This window comes from Pteropus alecto, unplaced genomic scaffold (genome assembly GCF_000325575.1).
Source record: "Pteropus alecto unplaced genomic scaffold, ASM32557v1 scaffold3, whole genome shotgun sequence".
In the NCBI taxonomy this organism is placed as follows: domain Eukaryota; kingdom Metazoa; phylum Chordata; class Mammalia; order Chiroptera; family Pteropodidae; genus Pteropus; species Pteropus alecto.
Genome location: NW_006442484.1, coordinates 39,391,230 through 39,408,861, shown reverse-complemented (window position 1 = coordinate 39,408,861; position 17,632 = coordinate 39,391,230). Strand labels below are relative to the sequence as shown.

At 33.1% G+C, this 17,632-nt stretch overlaps 1 pseudogene; it reads right to left on the bottom strand.

Annotated features, from left to right (window-relative positions):
- Positions 1-5,244: 5,244 nt before the first annotated feature.
- Positions 5,245-5,363, bottom strand: LOC112470466 (annotated as a pseudogene).
- Positions 5,364-17,632: the final 12,269 nt, after the last annotated feature.

Here is a 17,632-nt window from a genome sequence, read left to right as displayed (position 1 = left end):
GTGTGAGTCACCAAGTTGGATCCACTGGACCCAAGGCGGAGAGCTTACAGTGAGATTAGATTTAATGGGAAATACTGCATTAGACCCATAAATTTAAAGGATGCTGAGGTGGTTTGAAAATATAATATACTTGGGGGCTACCATCTTTGGTAAAGGGATTTCCACTCTTCCTATTAACATCTCCCACCTCCACTTTTATTTCACACTCTTCCCAGCACACATATTGATATAACAGGACTAACTGAAAAATGTATATGTATAAATTCTGACTTGAATTCTTATTGTGGCATCTTATCAGCATCAACATATAAAGATTGATTAATATGTATATCTTGTTAAACCTACAGCCAGATGTGTAAAAATAACAAACATGCACTAATTATACTTACACACTGAAAACAATACTGAAACACACACTGAAATACTGTACACACTGAAATTACCTAGTTAGTATACAGATAATCATAGCAAGGAAGTGAACAGCAAAACCATTAGAGAACCAATTACAGAAAGGGAGTTCCTTACCTCAGGTATAGGAACCCCGAGTTTTCATGGTCTGCTAACACTATCTCCCACTATAGTGGTTCATACTATCCCTCTGCTCTTCTCACACCTGGCTAGAGGCTCTGGGCTCTCCTGGCAAGCCCTTAAACTAAATATTATCCACAGGCTTGGTTTAGGTAATCCATAGCTTTATGGTGACTGATGGACCATATTAGGCACCCTCTAAGAGTTTAAAGTACTGTGATCTTTCACTCCTGCTTCAAAAGGAGTATGTGTGGGGTGTGTGTGTGTGTGTGTGTGAGTGTACATACATATATATGAAGGTTAATTCTAGATATATTGAATACTACTACACTGGATAGTTTTTGTAATGCTGAATAAGTAATCTGGAAAAGCTATCTCTGGTCAGTTTCCATGTACCACCTAGTAGCTGGCACACTGTAGGTATTAAGACACTCTATAGTTTTTTTTTATTTAAGACATCCTATAGTTTTGATAGTAATCTACCCAAACTCTGTATCAGCTGGATTTCCCCGAAGCTCATTAGTTTCTGACACAGCCTGCCAAAATCTCAGTTTCTACATCTGCTCTCTTACGCCTTCAACTCCAAAACTCATCTTTCAATTTCAGTGGGAGTAATTTAGGAGATGGAGTTTGGTATATCAACTTTTTTTTTCTCCTCTCAGCTATATTTTAAAGGGACAAAACTATTCCATCTATGAAAGAATAATTTGGATATGTGAATGTGTCTTTTCACCAAGTCTTCATTCTATTTATGTGGTTTAAATAAACCAAATGTCAATTTTTATTTTCAAAATGCATATATATTTAATATGTGCTAATTAATTAGCAGGTCCTGTTCAGAAATAATAGTTCCCACTGGCTCTTTCAGAAAAGAAACCTATACAAGAAAGAGTCTCTTCATTTTGTTTATCTAGCATTCTGCTTATCTATTTTTAGCAGATTCTTCACTTTTCCCCATTGGACAGGATCAAGGAGCTGAAACTACATTATAATGAATCTCTTCAATCAGCCTGCTCTTTTCTACCTATATAAAGGATAACAAAATATCAAGGTGCCAAAGTCATGAAGCCTATTTTCTGTGTAGAATAATGAATCCTTAGGACAGAGGCTCTGAATGCTCCCTTACAATAGCTACATAAAATTGATCTAGCTACATGGAAAAGTAGGTTCATGTTTTATTTTTACTTTTACATTTCCTCAATGCTTTTCAAAATTCTTTAAATAGGAAGAAGCTCCTGGAAACTGGTCTTCTATATCTCACAAACTAAAACTGTGAAAGACTGGTGAATATAATCTTAAGTAACACGGTGAAGTCTTCAATATGGGTTGAATGGATCATAATACTGTGAGTAAAAGTGGGCTGTAGAGGTTACAGGGGTATGGGCAACTTCAGCTCATAGAGTTCCAATTCCTCTCCAGCTCCTTCTGTTTCCAACAATTTAGATATTAACATTTAAATAAAACAGAATATCTAATAGTTATTATAGTTATTAAAATAATCTGACATCACTCTGTACAGTATCCTTTAATATCCAAATCCTTACACATTCCAAGAACTGCATTAGATTACAAATATATCTATGTATTATTTACAATTTAAAGTTAGGATACTGAGATTAAAATCCATTAATAAAAGAAAAGGAAGAACATATTCAGAATACTATTTCTATTTAATCTTTAATTACTACAACTCAGAAAAATAAGTTAACCAACTTTTAGTACTTTCTGGATTGATCTGACAATAGAAAATGATTAATAAGACCATTCTCTGGGATGCTTATGCCAGTGGACTTAATGGACCTTCTTGGTATTATGAAATTAATGGCATCAAATAAATTCCCTTTGGGATAAAGCAAGAATCAAGTAAAGAGACACCGAGTTTGAAGTTGGTGAGATGTACTGCTGAGTCTTTGGTCCTAGAATTCATGAATATATATCAGAATTATGGTTCAGAGGAAAGCTACTGCGATGGGAGTTTATTTTTGAAAGTGGGCAAATGAGTGTTCAGAATAAAATAACAATTCTATTCTTGAGAATTAACACTCCAGGAAGACAGCCTTTTGTTGCAAATCCTATGAAAATAATTTTATAAAATTTGCTACTAATATAGAAATAAAGAACCCTAGACAATTTGCATAGGTTTTGGAGATACATAGGACTAGTCACTTTTCAATGCTAACAACTGTTTTACTTATCTGCCATGAATTTTTAATGATCATACATATGAATTAAAATCATGTATTGATATCTAAAAATGTGAATGATAATTAGAAACTGCTTTTCAGTATAGTTTCATGTTTCTAGGAAGATAACTATGGTTTGACAGGATGTTATTAAAGTCTCTTTATAGATAATATTTTTAACTTTTTTATTTTACAATGACTGCAAGTGTCTATTAGATCACATTTTCAGTACTATTGTTATTCAAAATGCATTTTATTAAGATTCAGAATGTGTTCTTATCATGGACAGATTTGTTCACATGTACTGCTTAACACTTTAGTGTATGTGCCCATGTGCTACTTACTAGTTAGTACAGACAGTATAAATGGAGAAAAGCATTTTAATTCTAAATGGGAACTCTTAAAATTCCATAGTTCGATTTTTTCTTATTTATTTAATATATATCATATATAATACACACATAATAAATACATGCTATACATACACATTAAATATTTATTTAATACTTACTAAACATATTAAATAAATACATAAGCACTATTCTAAATGTTTTAAAAGCATTAACCTATTTAATCCTTATAACAATCCCCTAAGATAGATATTATTTATTTGACAGATGAGAAGCTGAAGCACAGAGAAGTAACTTATCCAGAGTTATTTAACTAGTAAGTGGTAGGGCTGGGCTTTTACATTTCAGTAGGCTGTCTCCAGCGTCCACAATTATAACAATGACATTATGTTTCTCAAGATACCACTAAGTAGCTTATGTTATCGATTTGGCTTCTATAGTTCTCTTAGTAGTAGAATGAGTATTTCAGACTATTTCAGGAATGACAGTGCCACAGAAGACCTCTTTGTATCTTCTCAAATCACTCTATCTCTTTCTTCCAAACAGGTAATCATTATTCCGACTTCTAAAACCAGAGATTAGTTTAACTGTTTTTTAATTCTATATATGTATCTATCATATTTATCTATTTGTATCTGGTTGTAGCAGTGTTCTCTTCATTTTTATTTCTATTCCAATGCATAAATTTATGTATTTCAATGTGACCACACCACATTAAAAAAAAAAATCCTTGCTATTATTGATGGATATTTAGATTATTTCTAAATATTTTAGATAAACAAATAATGTTGATATGAACCATATTGGTTTCTTAGGGCTACTGTAACAAAGTCCCAAAAGCTGGTTGACTTAAAACAAATTGATTATCACACAGTTCTGAAGGCTATCAGTAAGGCTATATTCCTTTTGAAAACTCTCAAGGAATCCTTCCTTGCCTTCCTCACTTCTGGCAGTTTGTGTGTAATCTTTGGCATTCCTTGGCATGCAGATGCAACACTCCAGTGACGTGGCCATCTTCTCCCTGTGTGTATTCACATCAACTTCCTGCTGTGCATGTCTGTCTCTGTGTCCAAATTTCTCCTTTTTATAAGAAAACCACTTATAATTCATTGAGCTTACCTATTGACATCACTTTAAATTGATTACCAGGGCAAAGACCCTATTTCCAAATAAAGCCACATTCTGAGGTACTAGGAGTTAGGGGTTCAACATATTTTTTTGTTTTGTTTTTGTTTTTTAATGAAATATAATTCAACCCATAACAAAATTCTTGTATATGTCACATGTTTATTGATCTATCTATATTTAGTAACTACCTTTTCAAATCCACTGCAATATTATACATTTTTTGAAAATGTTGACTTCAGGTCTGAAGATTTTGCTAAATTCACTTATTAATCTAATAATTTTTCTGTAGATTCTTTTGTCCTATCCTTATATACTACCATGTCATTTTTTTTTCCCTAAACCCTTGATATTTGTTTCTTTTCATTTTATTCATTGGCTAGGTCTTCCAGTACAATGCTAAACAGAAGTGGCTATAATGAAATCCTTACCTTGTTCCTGTTCTGATGAGGTAAGTATTAAGCATTTCATCATTAAGTATAATATCAAAAATACTTTGTCAGATTGGGAAAATTTTTCCTATTACTAGTTTAAGAGTTTTATTTTTTAATTATAAAGGATGTTAAATTTTATCAAATTCCTTTTCTGTATTTATTGAGATGAATCTCTCATTTCTTCTTTTATTTTGCAAATATGGTAAGTTGTATTGATTTAATTTTTGAATCTTGCATCATTGAAATAAACCCAACTGAATCATTATGCATTATCGTGTTATCTGTAATTATCTTTTCTTGTCAGGTCCCCATTATATTTTGATTAGATTTGATTAAAAAACCATTTTACAGTCCACCCCAAAGTAATTTATATTGAAAAATTGTTTATCACAGACCTAAAGTCATAAATATTTTTTAATGACATGATAGTCCTTCGGATTGTGAAAATCAGTCGTCTGTAGAATTTTCCAAAGATTGACATCATTCCAGAAAACACAATTTCATGGCTCTTGAGACTCCAAATGAACAAAAAATACATCACTCTCTGTTCCTTTCTACCCTCTTACTATGCTTTATATATCTTCTAAGCACTTATCACCAACTAACATTTTTCTTTTTTTTTTTCACCTATAGCATCTGGTCTTCCTAGGTGATCTCCCATCCAAGTACTAACCTGGCCCAACCCTGCTTAGCTTCTGAGATCAGACGGGATCGGGCGTGTTCAGGGTGGCACAGCCATAGACCAATTAACATATTATATGTGTTATTGTTTGGATGTTTATTAACTATTTTCTTCCACTGGAATGTAAGCTGCATAACGTAGGGTCTTTGGTTTACTCTAATGCTTTAAACAGTGTCTGACACATACTAAACACTTAATAAATGTTGAATAAATGAACACATTAATCTCATACTGTATACTCTAGCTTGTCTATATATATGTATATTTTATCAAGTTTATAAAGTGTATGCTAAATTAATTTGCTTACTTGATTGCTTTTTTCCAGTTGTGGAAAACAAATATTTTTGACAAAACACAAATGCTACACAAAACGGCATTTTGAGTTAAAAGCCAATTTATTAATCTTGTTATCTTTACCATAGAATGGCCTTCTGCTCCCATTCTCTATAAGGAACACAACCCTGCCAGTCATGTGTCATCACGTCAAAACTCGAGCTGACAGGACAAAACAAAGAATCACCAGTCAACACTTTATAATATGGGGTTTACAAATATGTGGAAATAAAAATTCAAATAAATAAAAGTCTTCTTTTGAGAATCTTAATGTGACATTTTTGTTCTTTACTATTTACTAAGTAATATTATAACTCAACAAGGGTGCTGAAGACTATTTATGAGTTTTCAAAAGTAATGCCTAGGGGAGGCCCTACATTAAGTAATAAGCCAAGAGAATACATGAGCTTCTGTACTTTTGTTTTTACTTTTTTCCAGGATAATAAAGAATAATTACAGACTATCTCAGACAAAGGTGCATGATATTAATGAGGCCCTGAGTAGGTACGCTGGCTTTGCTCTTTTCCTTCCTAAGCATGCCTCCTCTTTTCCTTAAACTTTGCCTTCTCATTTCTAGAATGTGAATGTCTCCTGTTTTTGTTGGTCATTAGATTGACAAAAGGGAAGTGTAAATGAATTCCCTTGCATCCAAATGTCTACTGCCACAACATAGTGGTGTTATTTTTTTCATATAATGGAACATAATAGTAGTTAATACTTATACAAAAAGATGCACATCTTACTGAGACCAAGTGAATAGCATTTTCAGAAAAATATTTTCAAGACCACCCTATTTATAAATAGCATGTATATTTCTTAATGTATATGCTGAATATAGCCATATTTGATTATCAAATTTATTCTATTTTTGATATCTTAGCATCTTATTTCTTTTCCAAAAAACAAACAAACAAACAAATAAACAAAACTCTACCGCTCCCTGGACATATCAATAAAACCGGGCCATAAGTAACATTTCCTTGAGGAATTCATTAAAATATTTCAGTCTGACTGTAAGAGATGGAGTTGCTGCATTTATAGGGGTGAGGCTTTCTGAAGGCAGCCAGTTGAAGTATGATTGGGAGCAATGTGTTTTCTTGCCTTGAAGGAAAACCTGTGACTGACTTAGATGTAGCAGATGATTTCTGCAGGCAATGTCATTGAGCTTTTCTTTCACAAAGGTCATTGTGAGAAAGGCCCATAGAGATGGAAAGAAGTAACCTTCTTGAAGGGAGGAAAAAAGAAATCCAGTCATATCTTCATTAAATTGTTCACTTTCCCTTTATGTGATGTAAAGTTATTTTTTATCATGGCATTATTCTGTTTTACAGTTTAATCTCAAATACTAGACAATATTTTTTAGGTAATTAAAAATAATCTATATTTGCTTTTTTGGAATGCTTTCTAAAATACAGTTGAATATACTCATCTTTGATCTTGTTATGGACAAACACTTTATCAGCCATATCAAAAATAAATACTCAAGTTCAATAGACTGATTTTTTTCTCTTACTTTCCTCTTTCTTAATACTTAAATATTTCTTAAATACTTTCTTCTTATTTCCAGAATGGAAATAAAATCTTAAGATTCATACAAAGGACTAAGAGTAGTTAGCAGGTACCTCCAAAATAACTGTGGGAATGCCATGCCTGGAAGAACAAGCTATCTATTTTTCTTTTTATGTATGTATGTATGTATGTATGTATGTATGTATGTATGTATGTATCTATCTATCTATCCATCTATCTATCTAAAATCCATCTTTCTCTATGCTTAAAAGACCCTCCCTCTTAAGAATCATTTAATACTTTACTTCTGCCAACACATAAAGAATTGAACAGAATAGACCAAAATGCCAATACAAATTTGAAAAATGTTCTTGTGGTCAATTATGCTATGAATAATACATAAATAAAAATCAGAGTGTTGAGTTCATATTATAACATTGTAACTCTCATTTATTGCTCTTGGCACTTCATATCTATTAGAGCCTCAATTTCCTGCAATGATTCTTTGAATCAATATTTCCATTCATATCCAGGTCAGAGATTTGGAGGTTAGGGTTAAGGAAAATTAGGTAACTTAAGTTCCTTCAACTAATAATCAGAAAAACTGAGTTTCTAATTCAGGATTAATTTGACTTTAACACCCTCTATTCATAACCATTATCCAATGTTCCCTTGTTCTTTATATCAGGTGAATTCTGATTGTACTAAACATAAGGACTGGCTAATTACTACTAGTGCAAAAAATGCTTTTTTTTTTTTTTTCTAGATATAGGTTGAATTATATTTTTCTTCTTAATTGGAATATCACGGAACTTTCAGATGGCCAAATAATATCTGCTGCAGGAAAGAACAATTTTAACTTCTTAGAAAGAAAAAAAGCCTATTCTAAATAGTATAAATTTTATTCTTGCCTGAAAAGAAGAATGTTTATTTCATTGATGCCAAGAACTTTCATTTTAATTGTTTATTTTTAGGTTACCATCTTTAAGAAAATAGCTGAAGCAGTGCAATAATGGTATTACATGATTATCCCCCTGATACTTTGGGTTTTTCAAACCATTATTTTAAATAGAAAGACATATATATTTTAGAAATCACGGACTCTTGGTTCCTAATAATGAATTCCTCATATAAATCATTTAAGTGAACTATGTTTTAGAAAGCCCTTCTCTTTTAGTTTGATTTTTCTTAGAAATTACATTAAAGATTAAAAGTAGAACAATTAAGTTCTACTTTTAAATAAATTCACATTTATTATTAACATGCTCAAAAACTCTGAGGAAAAGCGTCACAGAACAAACTTAACCTTCTGTCATATTTAGAAGTTTGTTCCTTGAATAAGGTACTTCCTTTAATATCTTTTAATTAACTATTAAAGACAATACCTAGGCAGAAAGGGTTTAATTAGCATTTATTTATTTTTTATAATATACTATGGTGAGATAAAGATTACTATTAGAAAAGCTTATATTGAAGGGATTTTTAGAATGGTGAACATGAAACAGTCAACAGAGCTAACTACATTTAAATTATTATTATTCCTATCTCCTCACTACAGTTCATGACAAAATTATAGCAACCTTTAGCTATCAGATGGTTTTCAACTCCTCTCTTCTCTTCAGGGCCCAAATGCAGTTCAAGAGGAGTATGAATTGCAAGTTAAAGATGAATATAGTTGCCAACTTTTAGGGAGAAAATAATTTGACTACAGAAAATAGGAGTGGATGAATTTTTCTCTCTTAATAGAAGCTTAGATAGTCCAGAGAAAGAACAAAGGTCTTGTAAACGCTTATTACGTTTGCTATTTTCTCTCATTAATTTTGAGTTAACAATAAGCATGGGAATGGCTAACGCAGGGGCATTCAGACTTTCTCACACAGTCCAGTTGTGTGTTTGATTTGGCTCATACCAGCTCACAAGAGCTTGATTGTTAAATATTAAGGAATGCTGTGAAACAGTGGTTAAAAATGGCCATTATTAAACATTATACAATTTAAAATAAAATGAATATTAAAAATAAAGGTAATAAACATTCAAAATTTATCAAGTTCTAGTAAATTTACTATATGGTCTCTACATTATTTACATATCTTACATCGTTCGGTTGAAATACTATATAATGGTGTACACTGTGCATCTTGCCCAACTCTACCTTCAATAGTGTCACATTGGTAGCTTGGCATCTGATAAGGGCAGGAAGGTGGTGTAGTATTTATACCATGGAAAGTGGTAAACTATAAACCAAAATCATTTGCTCCTAGACAGCTAGTTGTTAAGCATGTATATTTCAACATAGTAGCATATACATATTTATGCATGCGGATATACATTCGAATCAAAGTTTCACATTGCTGCATGCTATTCTATTCTCTATATTAAATCTAACAACTTAAAAATCTGGTCACATTGAATAAAGTAACTTCTATAATCACATAAAAGGATACCAATCTAAAGAATGAAAAATAAACCAATCTAAATAGATAAGAATTTATCTCATTTAAAATATACTCTAGACAACCATCCTAATGGGAAAATATATTTGCAAGTAACTCCTCCGATAAGGGCCTAAATACCCAAAATATATAAAGAGCTCATACAACTCAATAACAACAAAAAACCAAAAGATCTAATCAAAAAATGGGCAGAGGACCTGAACAGACACTTCTCCCAAGAATACATACAAATGGCCAAACAACGTATGAAAGGATGCTCAACATAATTAGCTATTAGGGAAATGAAAATGAAAACCACAATGAGATACTATCTTACACCTGTTAAAATAGTTGTTATCAACAGGACAAGTAATAACAAGTGTTAGAGAGGATGCAGAGAAATAGGAACCCTCATATACTGTTAGTGGGACTGCAAATTGGTACAGTCACTATGGAAAACAGTGTGGAGGTTCCTCAAAAAACTAAGAATTTATCTGCCACACGATCCAGCAATCCTTCTACTGGGTATTTGCCTGAAAGATTTAAAAACATATATCCGAAAAGATATTTGCACACCGATATTCATAGCAGCATTATTCACAGTGGCCAGGATATGGATGCAACTGAAGTGTCCTACAATAGACGACTAAATAAAAAAGCTATGATACACATATACAATGGAATATTACTCAGCCATAAGAAGAGATGAAATACTGCCATTTGTGACAACATGATGGACCTTGAGATAATCATGCTAAGTGAAATAGGCCAGAGGGAAAAACTGAAAACCACATGATATCACTTATATATGGGATATAAACCTAAAAGCAATAAATGAACAGGACAAATAAACAGAGACTCATGGACATGGACAACAGACTAGTGGTTACCAGAGGGGAAGAGAGGAGGGAGGAGGTAGATGGGGTAAAAAGGGTCAAATATGTGGTGACAGAAAGAAATATAACTAAGGGCGGTGAACACACAATGAAAAATATATATAACTTACTGTTAAATTGTACACCTGAAATTTACTGGGTTTTGTTAACCAATGTCACCATAAGAAAAATAAATAAAATAAAAAAGAAAGAAAGAAAAGAGAAGCAAATACCAAGACAAAATAAATGGTTTAGAAAAATATAAATATATATACATATGTGGGTGTGCGTGTGTGTGTGTGTGTGTGTGTGTATAAACACACTCTAAGAAATGATATTTCACAACTTCAAATATGCTTTTGAAAATTTTTCACTATCAAATAAATATACTTTATATACTTGGTATGTAGTTGACTTTATGGCTATATCTATAATACATTTCACATTTTTCCAATTAATCAGTAGCTAGGTAGTTTGAGGGTTTGTCTCTAGCTCTATATGTAGCCTCTGATTAGTCAAAAAACAGGAGTTCTCAAGTTTTAGTGTGCAGAGACTCTCCTGGAGGAATCTATTAAAATACAGATTGCTGGGGCCTTCCTTTAGAGTTTCCTAATTCAACTGGTCTAGAATGAGGTCCAGGAAATTACATTTCTAATATATTCTAGGTGCCATTCTCAGGTTCAGGGACCATACTTTGAAAATTGTTTGGCTAGGTTACCCAAGGTAATTCCAGTCTACTTGCCCCAGTGATTCATTCAAGATTCATTCAAAATGTAGCTTAAGCCAGGGCTATTCCCCTAGCAACAAGGATTTGCTCAAGAAATGGATGTATGATATATTTCAGACCAAAGACATGTAAGGCATGTTTGATGATGGTTCCTGGGAAAGCAACTTCATTTATGGTCCAAATTTTCAAAGTCACTTTCTTTGCCTTTGATCTACTTATAAATGTGAAACAAGGAGTAAGTACAGTGGCCATTCTATAAAGAGCCTCATGATGAAACCTACACACAGAGGAGGCAGAGCCACAGAAGGAATTAGAAATGAACTTGATTCCTGAACCACCTCTGAATTTATTCAGTTAATAGAGACCCCCAGAATTCTCAATATTTCTAAGCTGGTTGGAGTTAAATCTTCTTTTCCTTATAGAGAAAACGATCTTCACTAATATACCTATACCCTTGATGAAGCAAAATATTTAAAAATCCCTAGAAATATATCCAAAACCATTATGTTTTTTACAATAATCTCTATGAACTGAGATTGCTAGGGGGACTCTTCATGCAAAACTGATACTTTATCTTGCTGCCATTAAGGAAAAATATGCACATCACATTCTAATCTGATTGTGCATTCCAAGAAAAAAGCAAAAACAAACAAACAAAAAAAAACAAGGTCACCTAGATTAAAGTCCCCCAAATAAATGAAAACTTAAGTATTACATACTCTAACAAAACATTTTAACCCCTGACCGTTGCAATGCTGTTTTCTTAAGATACGTCTTGATCAAATATAATCATATTTTTGGAGGATGGGGGGAATACTAAATTTTCACTATGAACAGACTGATCATGAATCTGGTAACCTTTGACATTTGGGAGGTTTTTTTTTTTTTCTTGACAGACTGATGGGCTTATATGTGATGAACCAGTCCTTTCGAAGTCTGACTCTCTTCCAATGGCTTAATGGGAAAATGTCTTCTTTTTTTGATAAAATGATTCTGTCTCTCAGCCTCCACTTTCTATACCAGGGTTCAGCAAACTATAGCCCATAAGTGTGCATGTGGGAGCACTGATTCTGTCTCTCAGCCTCCACTTTCTATACCAGGATTCAGCACACTATAGCCCATAAGTGTGTACTCATGTGCATGTGGGAGCGCACTCTCTCTCTCTCTCTCCACACACACACACACACACACACACATGCACACACACACATGCACACGCATATACACACACACACACAAATATAATCTTCCGGTCTGTGCCTTGCTTTTTTCACTTTCTTAGTGGTATATTTTGATGAACCAAAGTTCTTTACCTTAATATGATCCTATTTATCATTTTTATTTTATTATTAGCACTTTTGTTTCCTGTTTAAGAAAACCTTGCCTATTCCATGGTTAGCAAGATGTTTTGTGTGTTATCTTCTGAGAGTCTTATTGTTTTATCACACATAGATCTGATATTATCTGCAGTTGATTTATATGTATGGTATGAATTAGGTGTTAGATTTATTTCTCTAATATTCAATTGATGATTTATTGAAAAGATCACCTTTTCTTCAATGCACTGTATGGTCTCTGTCATAAATCAGGTGATCTATGTATGTATTGACTGGACCTCATTTTTAAGGAAATGTGATAAGCTGAAACCTTTGACTCTGTATATATTTATTCAGAGTATAACATTTAGAATAATCCATTAAGAATAAAGGCCTGAGATTGAATTAAGTCAGTCTCTCCTAAGAGCTTACAGAGTAGACTTCTACTGAATTTACAGCACACCTAAATGCTGTATTTCACCAATATTTGCTTATGGAAATAAAGGGGAGTGACAGAGGGAAGGGAGGGAGGACTGGTTTGAGGCCAAAGGAGGCTCTGACCACAGCACAGTGTACTAGTAACCTTGTCTGATGTGATCATTAACCTTTCTAAAAAACGCAGCTGGCAGTTCTCTGAGACTTGTCCTTAGAATGTGAGAAGAGCCATAAAGATATTGCACGAACTATCTGAAGAAGTTTGGTTTATATTGAGAGCTATTGTTCCACTTTAGGGTGGCAGAAAAATAAAATTTCAACAATTCTTTTTGTATTTTTTATTTTTATGATGAGTCTTCTTCTTATCAATGGATAGAGACCAGCTAATGTGACAATGAGAGGAAAACGGCAGAGACTCAGCTGCCATCAGAGGAGATTACACCTCTCCATTCACAAGTGCCCTTTCCCTCAGGTCTTCTCGAGCTAACTTCACCCAGTCTTACAGATAAAAAGAAAAGGAGTGAAGGAAGGATACCTACCTACCCACACAATGGTCTGCTTGCTTAGAAGTTTCTGCATAAAAAAGAATCGCTTGAAAGCACCTAGGGTATCTTATTAGTTTCACAGGATTGTCTTCTTCTTTTCTTTTCAGAGGGAAAATAACATAAATTCAAAAGCAATTACAGTCTGAAGCACAATTATCTACCTGCATAACAAAAATTTCTCATCTTTTTGCACATTATAATTCTTATGTGGGTTAAAAAGAAAAATACTTTGTAATGTCTTAGAATTCTCTAATAGTAAAATTGCAAGAATTTAAATTTTTTTCATAGTCCTATAAGTCTTCAAAAATATTAAAATAACTTCGTATATGTTTGAGCAATTATTTTTAAAAATACTAAATCTGAAATCAATTCCACTATTTGGCTTTGCATAATTGGGAGAAAATCTTTGGTTCATTAATTATTTAAATAGAGAAACTAAGAAAGAAGCTATTAATTGCTACCACTTTTATACTATAGGCTTTAATGTTTATGAAAGTGGTTTTTAAAAAATAATATCCATTTAAAGTTGTAAAAGAACATTTGAAATATTAATTATAGTTCATTCATTTTAAAACTGAAATGTCCATTTCTTAATCTTTTTCTTCATCATGTAATTACAGGAAGCTAATGTTTGATTTCCTTTGAAGTTCTGTGTTATGTCCTTGATTCATTTGTACAGATAGTTTCTTAGAAAAGCCCAACTAAAGTTGACATTTAAAGTCCCAAGAGGGGCAATATCTCTATCTAACATAAATGAATGCTCTTCATTCTGCTAGGTTCTGTTTCAGTGCTGTTCAACCTGTGGTGGTGAGGCATGTTTAAAAAAATCAGAAGGAATTTAGTGATAGTAAACTATCCTGTCTAAATCTGAATTGTATTATTAGGTGTTCTCAAGTTCTTAAATATGCTGTTAATTTGTATTTATTGACAGACTTAGCTCAGTGTCATCGAGTTTCTATTTCTTTACCGTAAGTTACTTCCAGGTATGTTGTATCTTTTTAAAAAAATTTATTAGTAGTTTCGAGTATACAGTACATTGGTTAGACATTTATATAGTTTATGAAACGATCTCCTGATTACTCTCTCTCTCCTCTGGCTCTCCACCCAGCCATTATATTACTGCTGACAGCTTTCCCTATGCTGTGCTCCCCATTCCCATGACCATCAATCAACTACTAATTTGTATTTCTTTAACCCTTCACCCCTTTCTCCCAGCCCCCACAACCCCTCTCCCCTCTGGCCACCACCAGATTGTCCTCTATATTCGTGGGTCTGTTTTCAATTAGTTTGTTCTAAAAATTTATATCTTGACTAGAAATTTTACTTTGTAAACACTATGGAGTGGGAGAAGCCATAAACCATTAACCTTTATTTTGCTAAAAGGTTGAGATTAATATATAAAAAATTGATATAGAAATTTTAATGTCATGGAGTTTGCTACCTTTCATAACTTATTATTGGTGTCTTTTGGGGTGGAAGGTGCTTATATAAAGTACTGTATCAAATTTACATACAAACAAAAGATGTTTTATAAAATGTGTTACTTCATTATTAAAATTGAATAATTGGGGAAATTCTAAATGACTTTCTGGATAAATTATACTTCCTTTGCACAAATGCATTTCAGTAGGAACAAACTATTACCAATTATATTTATGTTTAAAACATGTACTTGTTGATATGTTTATACATTTTTGTACAAAAAAAGAAAAAAAATACTTTATACAGTTTAGATGCTTCTCAATGAATACAAGCCTATACTTTTTCAAATACAAATTCTCACAGTCACAGAAAAAGTTAAAATCCAGCCATACCATTGCCAGGTAGTTACAGATTCCTGCGCATACCACTTCAATCATTGTTCAATAAAAGACTCCATGATTTGAGGGGAAAAAAAGCATAAAGGACTAAAGCCTGCTGCAAGATGAGGGAGCAATGGCATCTTATTTTGTCCCTTATATGAAGCCCGTCAAAATCAACAAAACTAAAAAATATATACATATAATAAATATATAATACATCATATATACCATATACATAAATGAAATAAGGAAATTGCCTTATCCTCCAAACAATATTAAGTACATGTTTTCAAATCTGGTGAAACTTGGAAACTACTGAAAGCTAACATTAATCCAGTCAGAATTTCCCTAAAAGCAAGTATCAACATTATGAAAAATCTAACGTAGAAGCACATTTTTCAGAGCTTCTCAATTTGAAGGAATCAGGGAACATAGAAAAGTAGGAAATGTTCCATGCATGGAACTCTATGTGTGGATAAGTTTTTATTTGAAATGCTGAACTTAGGTACAAAAAATTCTTGCAAATGTTGTTAGTAAGTTGAAATAAAGGGTTGACGTTTTGAAACATGTTCTTCAAGGAGAGATTCCCCTGACTTATTGTTGTCCTTTATTTGGTCATAGGTACAGTATGTGCCTCTGAATCCTTGGGGGTGGGCGAGGCCTGAATGTTGTCTGGAAATGGCAGGCATTCAGTATATGTATGTTAAATTGATTGTTTTTAGCATGGTAAAGACAAACATTTATTAAGCCTGATTTTCTCATGTGAAAACCTGGTATTACAATGACAACTGCCATCTTACTTCTGAGGGATGTGCTGAGTAGCAAATGAGATAACAGATAGGATGTTGGTTTACTAGTATGAAATCTTATTTAAGGGGGTTATTATTTTCAACATTGCTTTTCTCTCTTAGCATATTCGGTTTTCCAGGAGAACAAGGTTGACACTTAACTAAGCAGATGATATTTACCTGAGGCACAAATCCGAACCAAATCTCTCCTGCAGTATAATTATATTTGAGAAATTGGTCTCTGAACTTTTAAAGCATTTTTCCTTCCATATATTTCCCCAGATTTCTTTTTCTTTTTTCTTCTTTTTTCCTGAGATGATGTTGATTCTAGGTCTTCCAGGTCTGGCAGGTAATAGAGTGGAAGGGCACTGGGTGGGAAGGACTGGGATGGAAGTGGCTACCTGTGATAGTGAATTTTATGTGTTAGCTTTACTGGACCATAGAGTGCCTAGATACTGGGCTAATCATTTTTTCTGAGTGTGTCTGTGAGGGTATTTCCAGATGAGATTAGGATTTGAATTGGTGAAGTGAGTAAAGCAGATTGCCCTACCAGATATGAGTAGATCATCCAATCCACTGACAGCCTGAACAGAACAGAAAGGTAGAGGAAGGGAGAATGTGCTGTCTTAGCCTGACTGCTTGAGTTGTGTTATCAGTCTTCTTCCACCCTCTGGCTGGGACTTAAGCCATCTGCAACCCCGGTTCTCGGTCTTTGGACTTGAACAGAATTACACCATTGGCTTTCTTGGATCTTCAGATTTCTAATCGTACACTGTGGGACTTTTCAGCCTCCATAATCACCACAGGAGCCAATTTCTTAATAAATAGCTTTACTATGTGAAAAACAATCAATTTAACATACATATATTGAATGTCTGGCACTTTTTAGGCAATGTTCAGGCCTCATCCACCCCCAAGGATCCATATATTTAGTTTTGTTGATTTTGGTGGGCTTCAAGATAGGCGAGCAAAACAACAATGCCGTTGTTCCATCATATGTATATGGCTCTGTTCTCTAGAGGAACCTGATTAAATTTACTATCCATTTTAAGCTATGCTGCTCTAAGTAAGGGCTTATCCAGAGGTCAGTCTTGACATCCACTTGCAGCTTTTGGGCTCTATATGTAGTTATTATTCAGTGCACAGATACAAAATTCATAGATAATTTTGGATAAGTCTTTGGTGTAGATAAATAAAACTCTAACCATGCAAGATTCTAATCTAGACTACTTTAAAAAAAAATCTGTAATCTGTATGCCAAACAAATAGAAGCTGAAGCTCATTTAAAGTCAAGGTAAATTACAGCTGTTATTTCTACTGATATATCAGTCCTATCATTCTGACAGAAAGGAAAATTCAATTAGTCTGACAAAACTTTACAAAGAAATCCTGATTACTACCCCCTTCCTTTTATGTGTTTTCAAAATGATGTGCTGTTCAAATCTCCATTGAGTTTAATGACACTAAAAGTTTGGCACCCCAAAAGAATAATATTTGGTCAATTATTTTCTCACTTAAAATAGAAAGTCAGTTAAACACTCCATTTGCACTTGTCCAGTTTTCAAGTT